This window comes from Anabrus simplex, chromosome 7 (assembly GCF_040414725.1).
Source record: "Anabrus simplex isolate iqAnaSimp1 chromosome 7, ASM4041472v1, whole genome shotgun sequence".
Taxonomy (NCBI): domain Eukaryota; kingdom Metazoa; phylum Arthropoda; class Insecta; order Orthoptera; family Tettigoniidae; genus Anabrus; species Anabrus simplex.
This window is the reverse complement of record NC_090271.1, coordinates 97,870,917-97,891,369: the sequence shown is the minus strand read 5'-3', so window position 1 is coordinate 97,891,369 and position 20,453 is coordinate 97,870,917. Positions and strand designations below refer to the sequence as shown.

At 39.4% G+C, this 20,453-nt stretch overlaps 1 protein-coding gene across 1 annotated transcript in view; it reads right to left on the bottom strand.

The window, feature by feature from the left end:
- LOC136877293 (aconitate hydratase, mitochondrial) overlaps nt 1–20,453 on the bottom strand; it is a 225,399-nt gene that overhangs the window by 169,449 nt on the left and 35,497 nt on the right. The gene's annotated exons all lie outside the window — the stretch shown is intronic.

The following is a 20,453-nucleotide window of genomic DNA, read 5'->3' as shown; positions in this document are numbered from 1 at the left end:
GGGGATCTTCACGGTCGCTTGCTCGCATGAACGCCATAAACACGTGACGCAATTTACTATCAGCTTTGTATGAATCCATTGAAACTTTAAACGAATGATATAGCAGCCTGAAAGGGTGTGCAGTATTGGCTTTGCATACTAAGTTTCATTCAAACTGAGCCATGCACTTTTCATCTAGAGACTTTTATACCTTTTTCGTCGCGTGTTTACATGGCCTGCAGCAATGAATTCGTCACTTTACTATATCTTATATAAACTGTTAATAACCTAAATAAGTTCTTTACTGCGAAGAGAAAGAGCATTAGAATTAACATGTACTATAATTATTTGCATAAATTTTCATCATAATAAACAGGAATTCCTAAAATTATTGAGAAATATCAAATGAATCTATCCTCTACTTAAAGGTCCAATTAAGCACACAATTAAAAACTGAAAGACATCAATAAATTAATACATACATACAAACATTATCATTATAGACTGTTATGCCTTTCAGCGTTCAGTCTGCAAGCCTCTGCGAATTTACTAAACGTCGCCACAATCCTCGATTTGTAACTAGTGTTGTGGCCTCATTTAGGTCTATACATCTTATCTTTAAATAGTTAGAAACCGAGTCTAACCATCGTCGTCTTGGTCTCACTCTACTTCTCCTACCCTCCATAGCAGAGTCCATTATTCTCCTAGGTAACCTATCCTTCTCCATTCGCCTCACATGACCACACCACCGGAGCCTCACATGACCACACCACCGGAGCCGGTTTATGCGTACAGCTTCATCCATCGAGTTCATTCCTAAATTAGCCTTTATCTCCTCATTTCAAGCACCCTCCTGCCATTGTTCCCACCTGTTTGTACCAGCAATCATTCTTGCTACTTTCATGTCTGTTACTTCTAACTTATGAATAAGATATCCTGAGTCCACCCAGTTTCGCTCCCATAAAGCAAAGTTGGTCTGAAAACAGACCAAGTAAAGATAGTTTCGTCTGGAAGCCGACTTCCTTTTTACAGAATACCACTGATCGGAACTGTGAGCTCACTGCATTAGCTTTACTACACCTTGATTCAATCTCACTATATTACCATCCTGGAAGAACACACAACATAAATACTTGAAATTATCGACCTGTTCTAGCTTTGTATCACCAATCTGACATTCAATTCAGTTGAATTTCTTACCTACTGAATCAATTTAGTCTACGAGAGGCTAATTTTCATACCATACTCATTGCACCTCTTTTCAAGTTCCAAGATATTAGACTGCAGGCTTTCGGCACAGTCTGCCATTAAGACCAAGTTGTCAGCATAGGCCAAACTGCTTATTACATTTCCACCTAACTGAATCCCTCCCTGCCATTTTATACCTTTCAGCAGATGATCCATGTAAACTATGATCAGCAAAGGTGAAAGACTACAGCCTTGTCTAATCCCTGTAAGTACCCTGAACCAAGAACTCATTCTACCATCAATTCTCACTGAAGCCCAAGTGTCAACATAAATGCCTTTGATTGATTTTAATAATCTACCTTTAATTCCATAGTCCCCCAGTATGGCGAACATCTTTTCCCTCAGTACCCTGTCATATGCTTTCTCTAGATCTACGAAACAAACACAACTGCCTATTCCTTTCATTGCATTTTTCAATTACCTGGTGCATACTGAAAATCTGATCCTGACAACCTCTCTGTGGTCTGAAACCACACTGGTTTTCCTCCAACTTCCTCTCAACAACTGACCGCACCCTCCCTTCCAAGATGCCAGTGAATACTTTGCCTGGTATACTAATCAATGAGATACCTCGATAGTTGTTGCAATCCTTCCTGTTCCCTTACTTATAGATAGGTGCAATTACTGCTTTTGTCCAATCTGAAGGTACCTTACCAACACTCCACGCTAATTTTACTACTCTATGAAGCCATTTCATCCCTGCCTTCCCACTATACTTCACCATTTCAGGTCTAATTTCATCTATTCCTGCTGCCTTGTGACAATGGAGTTTATTTACCATCCTTTCCACTTCCTCAAGCATAATTTCACCAACATCATTTTCCTCCTCCCCATGAGCTTGGCTGTTTGCAACACCACCAGAATGATTTCCTTTTACATTGAGAAGATGTTCAAAATATTCCCTCCACCTCTCCAGTGATTCCCTGGGATCTAACATGAGTTCACCTGAATTACTCAAAACACTGTTCATTTCCTTTTACCCTCCTTTCCTAAGATTCTTTATTACTGTCCAGAAAGGTTTCCCCTGCTGCTTCACCTAGCCATTCCAGGTTATTACCAAAATCTTCCCACGACTTCTTTTTGGACTGAACAACTATTTGTTTCGCTCTGTTTCTTTCATCTACGTACAAATCCCTGTCTGCCTCGGCCCTTATTTGGAGCCATTTCTGATAAGCCTTCTTTTTACGTTTACAGGCTGCTCTCACTTCATCATTCCACCAAGATGTTTGCCTTTTCCCATCTTTACACACAGTTGTTCCTAGGCATTCCCTTGCTGTTTCTCCTACAGCATCCCTGTATGCCTCCCATACACTTTCTATATCCTGAACCTGCTTACTGTCTACTGTTTGAAACTTCTCACTAATCATATCCATGTACTTCTGTCTCATTTCCTCGTCCTGGAGATTTTCTACCCTTATTCGTTTGCAGACAGATTTCACTTTCTCTACCCTAGGCCTAGAGATACTTAGTTCACTATAGATCAGATGGCGGTCTGTATCATCGAAAAATCCGCGAAAAACTCGTACATTCCTAACAGATTTCCTGAATTCAAAGTCTGTTAAGATATAGTCTATTATGGATCTGGTACTCCTAGCCTCCCATGTGTAGCGGTGAATAGCCTTATGCTTGAAGAATGTATTCGTAACAGCTAAACCCATACTAGCACAGAAGTCCAGCAAACGTTTCCCATTCCCATTAGCTTCCATATCTTCCCCACATTTACCAAACATTTACCAACTCTCGCATTGAAATCGCCCATTAGCACTATTCTATCCTTGCTGTTGACCCTGACCACAATGTCACTCAATGCTTCATAAAACTTGTCAACTTCATCCTCATCTGCACCCTCACATGGTGAATACACGGACAATTCTTGTCCTAATTCTTCCAACTGACAAATCTACCCACATCATTAGCTCATTTACGTGCCTAACAGAAACTATGTTGTGTGCAATGGTATTCCTGATAAAGAGCCCTACCCCAGACTCTGCCCTTCCCTTTCTAACACCCGTCAAGTACACTTTATAATCTCCTATCTCTTCCTAGTTATCTCCCCTTACACGAATATCACTTTCTCCTAGCACATCCAGATGCATCCTCTTTGCTGACTCAGCGAGTTCTACCTTCTTTCTTCCATAAGCCCCATTAATATTGATAGCTCACAATCGAATTCCATTTCGTTCGCCAAGTTGTTTCCAAGGAGTCCCTCGCCTGTCAAATGGGAGTGGGATTAATACATATCATAAAATTAATAAAATATCATGTTTTACCCATCATCAAAACAAATTGTTGAATTTTATTTTAATCTTTTTTTCCCCTACTTGGGTGGGCTATTCTCTGGAATCAGCCAAAAAAGGACTATTTGTCATTACCATATGGCTGATAAAACAGGCATGAGGGAGTTTAAAAAAAAGTAACTAATCGGTGGAAAACTGTAAATAAAAATGTAAACATACACTGGGATGGGTTCAAAGCAATTGTTGAGGAATGTGAAAACAGGTTCGTATAGCTGAGACGGGCAACGCGCACCCAGCGGCATTCAAACAGTTCAGCAAACGTTTGATCTCCCCGGCCACTAACTGGCCTAGCAGGGGTTGATTTATGACGGCAATAGGCTTTAAAACGGAAGTTTGCATTCTCCTTCAGAAATCCTTACAGCTGTTACCAATGCACCTCTTGTTAAACAGACTCAGTCTCTTTTTTCAGCTCAGACAATTCACACTTGCTTTGTTCGCTGTTTGAAAGTTTTGGATTATTTCTTTGCTTCATTGATATTTGTGAAGTGTGTTGTTTTTCACTTCGCTTCATGCGTAATGTGGAGCCGTGGGAATCACACCTGGAGATTATCGCATCAGAAAATCCTGAATTAAATCTGCCAGTGCACGCAAACGATCCTCAACCGAGCACCAGTAGCAGTGTTATTCGACCGAGTAGTACTGGTTCCATGTCCGCAAGTGATAATCAACCGAGTAGCAGTGGTTCCGCGCCCACGAGTGATACTCAGCCAGGTAGTAGTTGTTCCGTGGAGAAAAGAAAGGCGACTAAAACTAAGTAAGCAAAGTCAATGGCTGGTATGTAACGCATACGTTATGAAGAACAACGTACGCAAGGGTTACATTTCGGAGACAGCTAAAATGTTGAAACTTAACAGGAAACTATAAGTAAAATAGTAAGGAGGGGACCTACAACTCTGAAAAAGTGTGGTAATTATAGGGTTCTCTAATAAAATTGATGATTCTTGCTGCGACTTGGTGAGATTCGAGGTATGTCCATTTTTTACTAAAGGTACATCACCAACCATACAGGAACTGTTAAAACATTTGATAAATGTGTGTGGCCTTTCCTTATGAAATAACTACTCTACAACAGCTGTTGATAAATCTTGAGTTTTGCTTACATTTTCCAAGGAAAAAACAGATTGGAATGGAATCTGCTAGAATAGTAGCTTGGCGATATAAATTCATAGACCGTCTTCGGAAGTTGCGTTTCGAGGGGTGCAGAGTTGTTTATCTAGATGAAACTTGGTATGATACTCATGACATTGTGAAGAAAGGGTGGGATGATGGAACTTGTAATTGCATATTGAAAGCACCACCATCGCGAGGCAAACGTATTATGGTATTGCATGCTGGAGGCAGTGAGGGCTGGGTTGAGAACTGCCTCTATTTGTCGGCTAAAAGCATTGGAGACTGCAAACCTGATAGCCATGACGAAATGACAGCTCAAGTTTTCAAAAACTGGTTTAGGTCTCATCTTCTAGAGAACCTACCACGTGACCGAAAATGTGTAATCGCAATGGACAACGCAAGCTATCATTCGCGGCAGCTGATTAGGTTTCCTTCCATGAACACTAATGTTAAGGACATTATTAAGTTTATGGAGTACAGTAACATTCCCATGCCAAAACCTATACCCATCAAGGCAGGTATGTTGCAGGAAATCAAATTAGCCAATGTCAGTAAAACGTACGCTGTAGAGATCACAGCCTCATGTGGACACGAAGTTTTGTGACTCCCTCCTTATCACTGTATTTTAAACCCCATAGAAATTATCTGGTCTTAGCTGAAGGCACATGTTAGGAAAAATAATGTTACGCCAACTTTGAGTGCTAGTGTGTGTCAACTTCTGCGGGAAGGAGCTGGAACGATCGGTCCCGAGAGGTGGTCTGCATGAGTTCGAAGCACCATTAAGACAGAAGAGAAGTACATGAAACATGACACAGATAGCAACCAAGATAGATTTGTAATTCACCTAGCAGACAATGACGACGAATAGAGGTATGCATTTGTTTTAAAAGCAGCTAAGTTTGCTGGCTATTTTATGTCCAAACTACATACTCCGATATTTTTTAAAATTATTATTAATATCATCCCAGTCCCTAGTTTGAGATTTTACTTTTCATTGGCCGGGCGAGTTGGCTGTGCGGTTAGGGCGCGCAGCTGTGAGCTTGCATCCGGGAGATAATGGGTTCAAGCCCCACAGTCAGTACCTCTGAAGATGGTTCTCCGTGGTTTCCCATTTTCACACCAGGCAAAAGCTGGGAAAGTACCTTAATTAAGGCCATGGTCACTTCATTCCCACTCCTAGGCCTTTCATAGCCCATCATCGCCATAACACCTATCTATGTCGGTACGATGTAAAACAAATTGCAAAAAATTGTTGTACTTCTTTACTAAAAGCGAGACACTGACATTAAGCTGCATTTACACTAAGCATTTACACACTGAGCCTAGTGTAGATGCTCCCTCACCCCTGAGTAATTGCGGTGTGAGGGCCTTCGCTGCGAGCCGGAGTACAGTCAGTTTTTGTCCGCGCATCAAACGGTTTCGCTCAGTGTAAACGTGGTCCCCATAGTTGCGCGAGGGATGAATCAAGAACAGTGCCTGCAGCTCATCGAGCTCTACAAAAATATGGCTCCCAACACCTACTAAGTAATGGTCCAGCATCACGCGGTACTTTCAGTAGTGGGCAGACAACACCACAATCAGAAGGCACAAGCCCTGAACATTTGGATTCGTCATATTTACATGGGCTATTGCACTCGTGATTAATTTCACTTGGTTTGCGATTTATTTTTTTCTCATTTTACATTTTATCCCTTTTTTGTATTGACCCACAACAATTAACCAATATATCAAACGCTCTTTTTTTTAAATGGGTACGGTTTGTATATGAAATGTGTTTCTAAATAGAATTAATATTGTGTGATTTTCAATTATTAGGATTGCTATTTGTTCATTTGACTTTTTAAAAATACATATATATTACCAAGTCAAACTACTGTTTTAAATGTGATTAATTATTATCCTTACCATCACATAATCCTGAAGTGTTTCAGTCAACGCATCACAAACTTCTGGGATGATTTTTGATATTCTGCAGTTTTGACATTTTAAATACATACTGCAAACTTGTGTACGAATCACCAGTTGCTAAGAAACGCAGTGTGATCGTCAACCTTTCTCTCACTGTTACTGCTTCTCTGCATGTTGCGTCTTTTTCCAACTTTTTGAATGATCAGTGAAACGAGTTGTTCAAAATCTTGGGTACTCATGCGGCCGAAGTTATTAATTGTATCATCAATGGTTTCCCGTACCATTTCTCTAATAAGGCTGTTTCCATATTGGCTTCTTCCAAGGAATAATTGTTCGCTCCACCATCGTCGAGGGCGCCGATTCTTCTTCTTCTTCTCTTTCTTGATCAAAAATGACATTGATATGATGGAAAGCGCGGCTGCAGCAGCTGGAGGGTCAAAACAATTTTCCATGTTGCCTGTTCCATGTTGTTTGTTTTAATCTTGTCAATCTTATGTTAATTTTAAGGACACTTCCTCTAAAGCATTACTTTGTCAATTTTATACATTTTTCATCTAAACAGTGTTATGTGGCTGAAGATGTTGATAATATACGAAACATGTACCACTTTTGACCATTAAAAATTGCCTTAAGCAATCATTGTATCGACTAGGTGGAAAATAAATACTTAATTGTGAATCTATTGAAGTGCGATACGGACCATGAAGCTTATTTTATGTAATGTCGAAGGCAGCTCGCCCCTCTCGCGCTATTTTTCGCTCTGAATTGCGCTCTATGTCTAGGTAGTGCGAAATTTCACTCGAAGTGAGTAAGTTTCACCCGAGCGACTTTCGCGAGGGAGTTTCGTTAGTGTAAACGCAGCTTTAGCAGCATAAAATTCATATTTTAACAGGCCTACTTTGGTATCAATTTAAGTTTAGTCTTTGTCAAGTTTATTTGCCAATTCCTTCTTCTGGTTCTTTCTTTCTTCTAACATCTGCAACCACCACGCGTGTTAAGCACGAAACAAATAATTCTGCGATATTGGTTTGTGCTGTGCTTTTTATATTTTGACTTTAGAATAAATTAAATGTTAACATGTTTAAATAATCGACGCAAAATACGACAACCTTGCTTTTGACAGCGCTCACTTGCCTTTTAAACGACACGCGCCCCTTGTGTCCAGAGGAAAGAAACCGACTGACAACCCTCATTATTACCAGGGTGGGCCATGTTTTGAGATACCGCATGGGTATGCGTTCAGCGTCAGGACTATACATTTAAAGGTGGTAACGAATGGAAAAGATCCACTATATTATAACAGAGAAGTAAAGAGACTAAGAAGGAGGTGTAGATTGGAAAGAAATAGTTAGAAATGGCTGTGGAAGTAAGGAGAAATTGAAGGAACTTACTAAGAAATTGAATCTAGCAAAGAAGTCAACTAAGGATAACATGATGACAAGCATAATTGGCAGTCATACAAATTTTAGTGAAAAATGGAAGGGCATGTGAAGGTACTTTAAGGCCGAGAAGAAGGTGGATGGATCAGATCTGGAAGGACAGAAAGGAGTGGAGGAGGTTTGTTAACCACACCCGGGCAACCGGAGTGGGACATTGATGATATTAAAGACAATGGTTTGGGATATAGTACCACATTTGAAGTACTTATTTGATTATCATTTGCTTTTTTTTTTTTGCTAGTGGCTTCACGTAGCACCGCCACAGATAGGTCTTATGGCGACTATGGGGTAGGAAAGGCCTAGGAGTTGGAAGGAAGCGGCCGTGGCCTTAAGGTACAGCCCCAGCATTTGCCTGGTGTGAAAATACCACGGAAAACCTTCTTTAGGGCTGCCAACAGTGGGATTTGAACCCACTATCACCTGGATGCAAGCTCACAGCCGCACGTTACTAACCACACGGCCAACTCGCCCGGCAGGAGAGTTGCTATAGTAACCCTGTATATAAAGGAAAGGGTGATTCATAAAGCTGAAAATTACAGGCCAGTAACATGCATTGCATATAAGCTTTGGGAAAGCATTCTTTCTGGTTATATTAGACATGTTTGCAAAATTCCCAGGCCAGTCAGTGACATGCACTGCATATAAGCTTTGGGAAAGCATTCTTTCTGGTTATATTAGACATGTCTGCAAAATTAATAACTGGTTCGATAGAAGGCAGGTCGTGTTTAGGAAAGGTTATTCCCCTGAAGCTCAACTTGGATTCAGAAGATCAAATTGACCGTTTAAACCTAAGAATTTCATTTTTTGTCCGTATTGAACTGAGAAGGATGATAGGAAAAACTTAAAACGGTCCACCTTTTCAATACAAAAAGTATTGAAAAGGTGGACCGTTTTAAGTTTTTCCTATCAAATTGACCGTGTCGCGACTGACTTATCTAAGGCATTTGACAGTGTAGATCATGGGAGACTACTGGCAAAAGTGAGTACAATTCGACTAGACAAAAGAGTGTCCGAATGGGTGACTATATTTCTAGAAAACAGACCTCAGAGAATTAGAGAAAGTGAAGCGTTATCTGACCCCATAATAATTAAGAGGGGAATTCCTCAAGGCAGTATTATTGGACCTTTATGTTTTCTTATATATATAAACGATAAGAGTAAGGAAGTGGAATCAGAGATAAGGCTTTTTGTGGATAATGTTATTCTGTATAGAGTAATAAATAAGTTACAAGATTGTGAGCAACTGCAAAATGACCTCTATGTTGGCGAGATGGACAGTAGACAATGATATGATAAACGAGATTAAAAGTCAGGTTGTGAGTTTCACAAATAGAATAAGTCCTCTCAGTTTAAATTACTGCAGTGATAGGGTGAAAGTTTCTTTTGGGGATCATTGCAAATACCTAGGTGTTAATATAAGGAAAGACCTTCATTGGGGTAATCACATTAATGGGACTGTAAATAAAGGGTACAGATCTCTGCACATGGTCATGAGGGTATTAACACTAGAACCGCCGGAGCGGTCAAAATGACCGCTACACATTTTCAAAGCCTTATTTTGACCACATTTTTTGTCCTATTGTAAAGAGCTTCAGTGACTTTTCCTTATTACCGGTCAGAATCATCTGTATTAAATTTAATTAATTTTGCGTCATTGGATAGGACGTAGGTAACGAGTATACCTAGAACCGCCGGAGCGGTCATTTTGACCGCTGTATTGATTATCATAATAAAATGCGTTAGAACATGTGCTTATTCCTCTGGTTGAGATAAAATTTGTTTATAATTATTCTTCCTGCAATAATGTAAGCACAACAATGAAACTCTGATAGTCTATGCACGGCCATTGTTCAATTTCCTCTTTATTCATTTATTGAAAGGCGGCTACGAGGGCTAATTAGTCACTCTCCTCTGAGAGTAGCGAACATTCTTCTGCTCTCACAATCCCCTTCAAGGCCTCCCTCACCCCTCCTCTCTCCGTGAGGCAATCACAACCTTGGGACAACTGTCCACTAATCTCTCTCGTCAGTCTGGAGCCACAGCTTCGTCAGCTTGTCACAGACCATGGCTCGTAGACCACCGACCCTTACCGATGAAGAATTACTCACTCTACTGCATGACATTCCAGATGATATGTCTGAAGTTGAATGTGACCCAGATGTAGAGGACCTACGAGAAGAAGCTGCGGACGAAGATTACTACCAACCAAGTGTCCATTCTGAAAGCAGTGATTCAGATGATGCTGAATACCAAATTGTTGAACCAGGTAAGTTACAATAATGATATACGTTATCTTGATGTCAACATTTCAACTTTGGTACTGAAATTCAACATTTAGACTGCAATAATTGCAGGCATAATTATTATGCCTGGTATAGGCCGAGAACTGAAAGTTATCATTTGTTCTATTACAGCAGCAGAAAATGTAGTACGAAAATCTGGAAATAAGAGGGGACGAATCAACACAAGCCTCCCAGGAACAAGTAATACGTTACTAGGTACAGACGGCATCACGGAGTGGACTGTAGGAGAGTTTGGGAAGACTACACCTGGCAGGATGGCTTGTCACAACATCTTGAAAGAAAATCCAGGACCTACTCCATATTCAAAGCGGTATGTTTCTGACGACAGTGTAGCGAGTGTATGGCGTCTTGTTATTGATGAGTCTATATTGAAACACATCAAACACTGTACGGAAACGGAAGCAAAACGTGTTCTAGGTGATGAATTGTGGAGTGTAAGTTTAGAAAAACTGGAGGCATTCATTGCCTTAGTGTATGTTCGTGGTGTTCTTGGAGCCAGTAACACTGAACTTGATGAACTCTGGTCTAAAAAGTGGGGGCCACCATTCTTCAGTGAAACAATGGGGAGGAATTGTTTTCGAGAAATTCAAAGATTTTTGCGTTTCGACCTCAGAACTACAAGATCAGAACGTTTGAAGACTGATAAATTTGCGTTAGTATCAAAAGTATGGAACAAATTCATTGAAAATTGTCAATTGACTTATATTCCAGGTGAAAATCTGACGGCTGATGAGCAGCTTTTCCCAAGCAAAACAAGGTGTCCATTCTTACAGTACATGCCGAACAAACCAGATAAATTTGGAATTAAGTTTTGGCTTCTTGTGGACGTTGACTCAAAGTTTCTGTGCAATGGGTTTCCTTACCTAGGAAAAGACGATCTCAGAGGACGTGACGAGACTCTTCCCGAAAGTGTAGTAATGAAGTTGATGGAACCATTTCAAAAGAAGGGGCGAAACGTGACTACAGACAACTTTTTTACAACAGTGAAACTTGGTAAGAAGTTGAAAAGTAGTGGTACGAGTATTGTTGGAACCATTAGACGATCAAGGAGAGAAATACCTAAAGCTGTGAAGGCCATGAAAGCTAGTCTACGACTCAACTCTCCTGAAACATTCCAATGACACACTTACTGTTTATCAAGGTAAACGAAACAAGAACGTCCTTCTATACAGTACTTTGCACTCAGAAGTTGAAATTCAAGCTAATCCCAAAAGGATTCCCGAAACAGTAGACTTCTACAACAATACAAAATATGGTGTGGACGTGGTGGATCAAATGGGAAGAAAATATACTGTTCGATCCGCTACCCGAAGATGGCCTGTTCATGTATTTCATAATATTCTTGACTTGGCAGCAATCAATTCCTGGATCATTTTCAAAAAAGTGACCGGGAAGAAGATCAGTCGCCGAAATTACATCCTGAAGCTAGCAGAGGAGCTTCGTATGGGGTACATGGAATCGAAATCTAAGTATGTGGAAAGAGAACCCAAATTTACGGAGCCTGTGGAAGGAAATGTACAGAGGAGGCAATGCCAAATGAAGAAATGCAGGAATAAGACAAACTTTACCTGCAGAAAGTGCAAACGGCGAGTGTGTGGTTCTTGCTCAAAGGACATAACTAAGGTCGTGGTATGTAGTTCCTGCTTCTAAAGACGCAGAATTGCATCAGCGTGTGCAAATACACTAAAGGAAAAGAAAGACAGTGTTTCAAAAATATGGTGTGGTACGTGGATTTGGCAAACATGTTTCAGGTCATAAATTACACTAAATAAAATGTTACAGTAATTTTCTTTTCTGTTAATGTGTAATAACTATTTTACAGTTTAGACTAAAAGAATTTGAAGTAAAAGCAATGTTTGTTTATTAGATAAGTGTGTTTTAGAGAAACATATCTGTGTTTGTAATAAATTACGAAAATATTACATTTACAATACAATGAAATAATTTGTTTCTTTTCTGCTTTAGATCCCATAATTAATGTTTTATAAACTTAGTAACACATATTTGAAAGTATGACAATGAGTTACTATACGTATTTAGAATTAAAATTATAATTCCAATACAGCGGTCAAAATGACCGCATCGGCGGTTCTAGGTATACAATATGTTCCGGCGGTTCTAGTGTTAAGGTGTTGTACTAAGGATATAAAGGACAGGGCACATAAGTCTCTGGTAAGACCCCAACTGGAGTATGGTTCTAGTGTATTGGACCCTCACCAGGATTATTTGATTCAAGGACTGGAAAAAACGAAAACAAAGAAAAGCAGATCAATTTGTTCCGAGTGATTTCCGAAAAAAGAGTAGCATTACAAAAATGTTGCAAAGTTTGGGCTGGTAAGACTTGGGAGAAAGGAGACGAGCTGCTCGACCAAGTGGTATGTTTACAAGTCATCCATTTCATGACCGTATCGATGAGTATAATCAAGAAGTTAATATAAAGAACCACCTACTCGATACTTTATATTTTGCCTCAGGCAAAATTGATATATATTAACACTTACAGAACATGTTTTGACCACTTAGTCATCTTCAGCTGTATAAAGAAAAAACTACGATGAAAAAACATTAGGATAATAAGCACAAGTGATACCTAAGAGTATACAGCTGAAGATGACCACTAAGTGGTCGAAACATGTTCTGTAAGTGTTAATATATATTCAATTTTGCCTGAGGCAAAAAAATAAAGTATCGATTAGGTGGTTCTTTATATTAACTTCTTGATTCAAGTGGTATGTTTGCAAGAAATCAGCTTCATTTCCCGTAACAAATCCTATTTACAGTAAATCAATAACAGTAAATTTCCACCTTTTTTATACTTATATTTGCATTGTAAATGAAATGGCGTATGGCTTTTAGTGCCAGGATGTTTCCGAGGAATTCAGCTCGCCAGGTGCAGGTCTTCTGATTTGACACCTGTAAGCGACCTGTGCATTGGGATGAGGATGAAATGATGATGATGATGACGAGACATACACCCAGTCCCCATGCCAGGGGAATTAACCAATTTTGGTTAAAATTCCCGACCCTCCCGAGAATCGAACCCGGGACCCCTGTGACCGAAGGCCAGGATGCTAACCATTTAGCCATGAAGCCGGACTATATTTGCATTAAGCAAATAAATCAATCATATACAGTACATGTTTCATTCCATTTTGAATATCTTCAGCTGTATTACAATGCTTAGGTGAAATTACAAAGTATTTATCTTCTTAAGAACCATCTTGTAATGATACATCATTACTTCACAAGACGGAAGGCTGCATAAGCAGTCGCTCCTCCAAGGACACAGTAGATTTTGTCAACAAGATGATTTCGGGGAAGCTCTTTTAATAATAGTAAGACAGCAATCAGCCTCAGGGATCCTGAATTAATTGAAGTCAAGAGAAACTTTTATAAAATTAAAACTAACAACATTCACCTTGGAAGGAGCAAATGAAGAAAACATCCTTGTAAAATACAGAACAGTGACTAAGGAAAATTACTTTCCAAAAACATTTTATTAGTAGACAAGTAGAATATCATATCATATATAGTGAAAAGTGCTGGAAACAAAAACATTTTTTATAACATCTGTTCCAATGAATATAGTTTTAAAATAGGCTAAAATAAGTATATCCATTTCCCTCTCATTTCACCACCCAATTCAACCATCCACATCAATTTTTTAAATTCACATACAGTAGATTTTAAGTAAAATAAGGTACTTATTAAGATGTCCTTAAGAAGATAAATATTTTGTAATTTCACCTAAGCATTTTAATACAGATGAAGATGTTCCAAATGGAATTAAACATGTACTGTATATGACTGAATGATTTGCTTAATGCAAATATAAGTCTCAAAAAGGTGGAAATTTATTGTTATTGATTCATTGCAAGTGGTATGTTCCGAGCTGTCAGTGGAGAGATGGCGTGGAATGACATTAATAGACGAATAAGTTTGAGTGGTGTATTTAAAAGTAGGAAAGATCACAATATGAAGATAAAGTTGGAATTCAAGAGAACACATTGGGGCAAATATTAGTTTACAGGAAGGGGAGTTAGGGAATGAAATAATATACGAAGGGCGGTGTTCAATAAATTTCCAATTTCTTTGCAATCATTGAAGAAAAGGCTACGAAAACAACAGATAGAGAATCTGCCACCTGGGCGACTGCCCTAAATGCAGATCAGTAGTGATTGTTGTGCAAGTTCAGTACATAGCATTAAAAGAAAGTGATCATTTACTTCAGCCTTTTTTTTCTAATGAGTTAACAACTGCTATGGGCCATGTTATTCATTTATTAGGAAAACTTGTTCTCTTTCATTTCAAATTTAGTTTACAGTACACCAGTCGAGGGTTATTACCAATCGACTCTGACCCTTCACTAGAGCTCACTAGTGCATATAGCGACAAAACTATACCGAAGATGATAGACTGCATTCAATATAAAAGGTGAAGTGCATAAATATATATATATAATGAAAATAAAAATATTATGCACGCTTACTGGTACTCCCTCATAATAATGGATGCATTAGTGATAAGGTTCTCCCTGTAACCGAAGTAAAATTGACAGTTTAGTACAGTAATTTTCAAGGGACAGGGAAAAAACTGTAGTTACAATGGGGTTCTCGGTTCTCGCTACATGCCGTACTCGCAATAGTGGACTTAAGATTGTACTAATAAATACTGTATATATGTCTTATGGAACTGTCATAAAACAGTTATTAACAATGTACATCACAAATGATTACTTTTACACAAATCTAAAATACTACTGACCCCAGTGTACAGTGTATCATAGCGGATGGTCAATATACCCTATTACTCGTGTAATTTTCCTGCTTATAAAGCAGTTTAAAAATAGTAAAAGGAAGGGGGTCATAACCTTAATTTAATTTTGAATCTAAAACACTCATGGAATTCCAAGACCTTTTTGGTATGGTCTTTCGGCAATCACAGCCTTGCAGATTTCCGCCTTCGAAAAGAAGACTGTTCATACATCGACACCTTCTGCTTGCTTTAAACCGAGAGATTACTATATTGCTGTTCTCTATGAACTCTAGCGTGTTTAACTGCAGCATTTTGTGCTAAATTGAACAGGTGGCGATTCCTATTCCAGTTACACAGTTTCTTTGGCATTGGTTCCCAAAATTAAAACACAGTCTTCTTGAAATATTGCAACTGTTTTTGTTGATTACACCAGTAGCATACATGTGATTGTTCTACACGGAACTCTCATCCTGCAGCATGAATGCCATTATTATCTGTGAACGCATCACTTAATTCTAACACCAGTTTTTCTTACCTATCACTAACCAGTATTCACTTACGTAAGTAAATATAACTGGCACAGAGACTAGTTTATGTTAGAGATAGGGACCTCAGAAAGTGGTGAATAAAATGCTTCATTATTGGCGGAAAAAATATTACTTAATGTAAGTTGCATCTTTTACCGGAAGAGAGAATGTGCTGCGATCCATTTACCCACATTTTGACAACAACAATTGTATGGCCTCGGCTACCATGTGCAGACATTTTAATTTGACGCCATCTGGCCGTCTGCTGGTCAGTTTTGACGTTCCGTAAAACGAAACTCTCTTGGGAGTCTGTGGCTGAGATTTAATGAATTTTGTCAGGTAAACAATAAGATTATCACCAGAGATCTTTTACATGTCGACATCGTACGACATGGAGTGTCGAATGGACTTTCTTCCGCCCTTCAAAAATCCAACTACCTCTGCCGGGTTTGAACCCGCTATCTTGGGATCCGGAGGCCAACACTCCATCACTGATCCACTTTGATATTAAAGTGTCCGCCTCTGTAGCAAAACTGTTAGCTTTATTAGACGCCGCCTCGGGTTCGATTCCTGGTAGTGAGAGATTTAAGAATGACAGGAGGGCTGATGTGGTTAAAATGGTATGTGCAGCTTACTTCCATTGGGGATGTGCCCGCAAAGACGACGACCACGACCACCAGACGAGGACACGGGTTTACTTTATTACTCTGTGTGCATATTTCCTATGTTATTCAATAGATGAATGTTACATTTAAAAACTCCCGTATACTGTAGCCACAGACTTAAATGTTTTAACGGCTGCAAATTTTGTAACAAAAACAATTTGTGTTGTTGTAATATCTGATGCCTTTTCTTTTCACTTGTGACTCTTAATTTTTAACTGTTAGGTTCTTAAGTCTACCAAAACTACGAACTTTAAATACGACAATTATCTTAATGAAGTCCTACTTTGTCTCCACTCTAGCATATTTCAAGTTCCTAAATAGTTTATACATTTACTAGCAAATGTACCCGTGCTTCGCTACAGTATTCTACATTGTATACAGATTTCTCCATAAATTACTGAACAACCGCGAGTAAGATTATATTAAATTGCATGTCTCTTAGCGCTATCCGAGAAACAAAACAGGGAGGACACCATACATCGTTTCCGATGTAAGGTAGGCTTTGGGGAAATTTGTTGATGATGGCAGGCCACATTTCCTACTGCCAATCACAATAGAGTTCCACAGGTTCTACTATAATGACAGGTTCACTTGGCAACTGCAATTCACAGTAGATATGAAGAGTTTTTGTTATAATCGAGAAATGCAGCGCTATCTAACGTACTATGACATTACCTCTTATCTCCTGTATTATGGGTTGGATTGAGTTAGAATTATTGAATAGGGGGAAATTTGGTACAGTTTTCTCAAATTACTTTATTATTTTGATACTCATGTGACAGCTGGAACCATAAAATTTGGCAAACATATGGCCACTGGTCGTGTAAATGTGTGTGCTGAATGTGATGATTCTATCTTTCCTGTAAGTGTGTCAAACGATAACATATGTGTAAAAAGTACAAAATTAACTTGAAATCGAGAAATACAGCTCTATTTAATGTACAAGGGATAGAGATACGACAAAAAGTCATAAAAGTTGTAGATCTTTCCAAATTGAATGGCGATTGTGCTGTCTGTTTTGCGATACGAATTACCGTTTAGCCACCAATTATCCCGAAACGAAGGTGAGCACAGACATTTAAATTACATCCATATTTCAATATTTTGCGGGGTCATACATTTAAACAGCTCGGAAATTTACCTCAAAGAAAGTGTGCCCAGGTTTCAGGATTAGCACTCGCATACATTTGCTATTGGATTTACGTCGCACCGACACAGATAGGTCTTATGGCGACGATGGGATAGGAAAGGTCTAGGAATGGGAAGGAAGCGGCCGTGGCCTTAATTAAGGTACAGCCCCAGCATTTGCCTGGTGTGAAAATGGGAAACCACAGAAAACCATCTTTAGGGCTGCCGACAGTGGGGTTCGAACCCACTATCTCCGGGATGCGAGCTCAGAGCTGTGCGACCCTAACCGCACAGCCAACTTGCCCGGTCACTCACATACATACGGAGTAGGTAAGGAAGAAAGTAGTACAGTTAAGGAATTAATAGAAAATAGGATTATAACTGAGGACAGCCATGTAGGACAAAAATGTGAATACCAAGTGAATGTATTTGAAAATAAAATGCCCCTCAATAAATATTGTGATAGTATGAGTTATGGATATAGGAAGGCGGAAACAGAGGAGAAATTTAGGAGCGAGGATTCTTAGGTAAACAGATAAGATGACTTATGGAGTTATTACTTAAACCTAAAGGTCAAGGCAGAGGCAAGAAATTAAAGCAGAAAACAGAAGTACAATAGAAATACAGTAAAAAATTATAGCAAATGCCACAAAACCTTATAGTGTGAAATAATGAGCTACACTAAGCGGTACTGTTCAAATATTAACAACGCCCCTTGGTGCTATTCAAAGATGATTGTAACCTTCACCGGTATTCCTCCAATATCCCGCAGAATGGCCAACTGATGTCTCTCTTGCTTTCTACCCAAGAAACAAGCACAAGTTCACAGGAATGATGATGAAAATGGCAATACGTTACTTGCCTGCCGTCAAGCAGTCAGACATGTTGCTATGGTAACCTGTAGGTTCGTTGTCGGTCTGTCAGTCACTCAATGCAGAGCATGAGACCCGCAGAAATTAGTAATTTTCTCCGTCATTTGAAGAGTAAGCGAAATTATGTACATAACAAAAGTTGTTTATGATGAAGGGATGTTTCACATATAGTCCACCGATTTTACAGAAAATCAATAGTATAAGAGAAAAAAATGGAAGAAAACTGTCCAGGATTTCCTATAAACCCCTCATTTATTCAGTGATTTTTAAATCATATGCATATCAAAACCTTCCCTGGGATGAGTATACTCTAAATATGAAGTTCGGACGAGATCTATCCAGTCATTTCGCTGTTGTGGTGGAACAGACAAGAAAAATCAAAACCACTGATACGGTCTTGAGTTTGACCTAAAACAGATAAATATCTGAAAAACTGGCGAAACAAAATTACAGACAGCGGACCCACTACAACTTTATATATATATATATATTAATCAAATTAGTTTTGGCCAGTCCAACCTCTGAACTGTGGTGGCGTTGAGAAAATTTGTCATACATGCAAGCACAGAAATGGTGTCCCGACGTAAACAATCAACACTGCCCCACTCTAGTACAGAAAAAGAGAAGAGGTGTTGGTGGTAGTGATTACTGTTTTAAGAAGAAGTACAAACAGGCAACCATCCTCTATATAATACTAATAAGATGAAAAATGGAAGGGATCCGACACTTCGAAAAATGAAGACATTGGCCAAAGGAAGACAAGGGCCACGAAGGGTGTGAAAATGAAGGACTCCCTAGCCCTTGCAAACCTAACAGCGTTGGAATAGAAAAGAATAAGAGTTGACCAAGGGAGGTCGGATAGGATAGATGAAAGTGAGGAGCCTGGCACAAGTAAGTGGAAGCAATGCCAGGATTCAGCTAAGGGCCCCGTGGTCGCCAACCCACGCTCCAAAGTTCAGAGCCCGTGGGGCCCCTTTTAGTCACCTCTTACGACAGGCAGGGGGTACTGTGGGTGTTATTATACCGCCCCCACCCACAGGGGGAAAGGAGGAGAGGAAGTAAACAGGTAGTGCTGAAGGCACAGAGTGTATTTCTATACATCCACCACTGTGCCCATTTCAATCACAACGGTCTTGTAGCGGGCTGTCTACCTGCAGCAATGCGTTAAGCGTGAAGGTGGGGGTATACCACGTTTTGTTTATACCGGGATACCATTTCTGTGCTCGCGTGTACATCAATCCATATCAGGTCATTTATCATCATGCATTAGGACGAATCTGAACGCTATAAATGGGGAAATGGCACAATGTAGTTTATAATGACTTCCTTCATGTATTGGTGGGCTGGATTATTGATGGAAGTAGTTGCCAAACTGTTAGGAACCACAGCTTCTACCTTATATCAAATAGTGGAGAGGTACGCTAGGAGACCTGGTTCAGGTCAGAGCAGGTCAACGTCCATGAGAGATAAAAGGTTTATCAACCTTCAGATCTTGTGCTACCACCGTACTACTGCCGTTGAAGTGAGAAATCGACTCCAACAAGTTCGCACTGTGAATGTAAATTAATAACTGTGAGGGGAAGGTTAGGAGATGCAAATTTCTTCTCAAAACGACCTGCCGCGGGCCCATTGCTCAAAGAGTCAGCACCAGTCATTTTTCGCGGCAATGTCAGGAGTGGACAATGGGGATGTGTACTCTTCCTAGACGAGTCTTATTTCACCCTGAGATCTCTGGATGAAAGAAGAGTTTGAAGAGGACCTGCAGAGTGATATTCTTCCTACAATTTTTCTTCAAGAGCATTGTTCCATGGGATTACTCTGGGCAGGAATTACTCTGCCTGCTCGTACAGGGCTTGCCTTCTTTAATGGCACTTTCTGAACTTAAAGGAATCTTTATTTATCCAAACTGCTTTTGAAACAGTACAAAGGCTCTCAAAAACAGCGTTTTCATCACATGATGTACAGCATCCTGATAAATAATGAATTAAACAAACAGTGACTATAAAGTGTTACTGTATGGAGACAACAAAAAGCATTACAGAAATAATGGAACAGACTTCAAGAATCTCCAATAATGCCTTGATCAAAACAATGTACAATGGACATTAAAACATTGCTAATTCAGCAGAATGTGTAAAACAATAGTTGGTTAGTAAAATAAAAATGTTAAGAAAGTTAAGTTTTGCAGTTCTTTTTTGCCAGTCAGTGTAGGTGTCCACAGA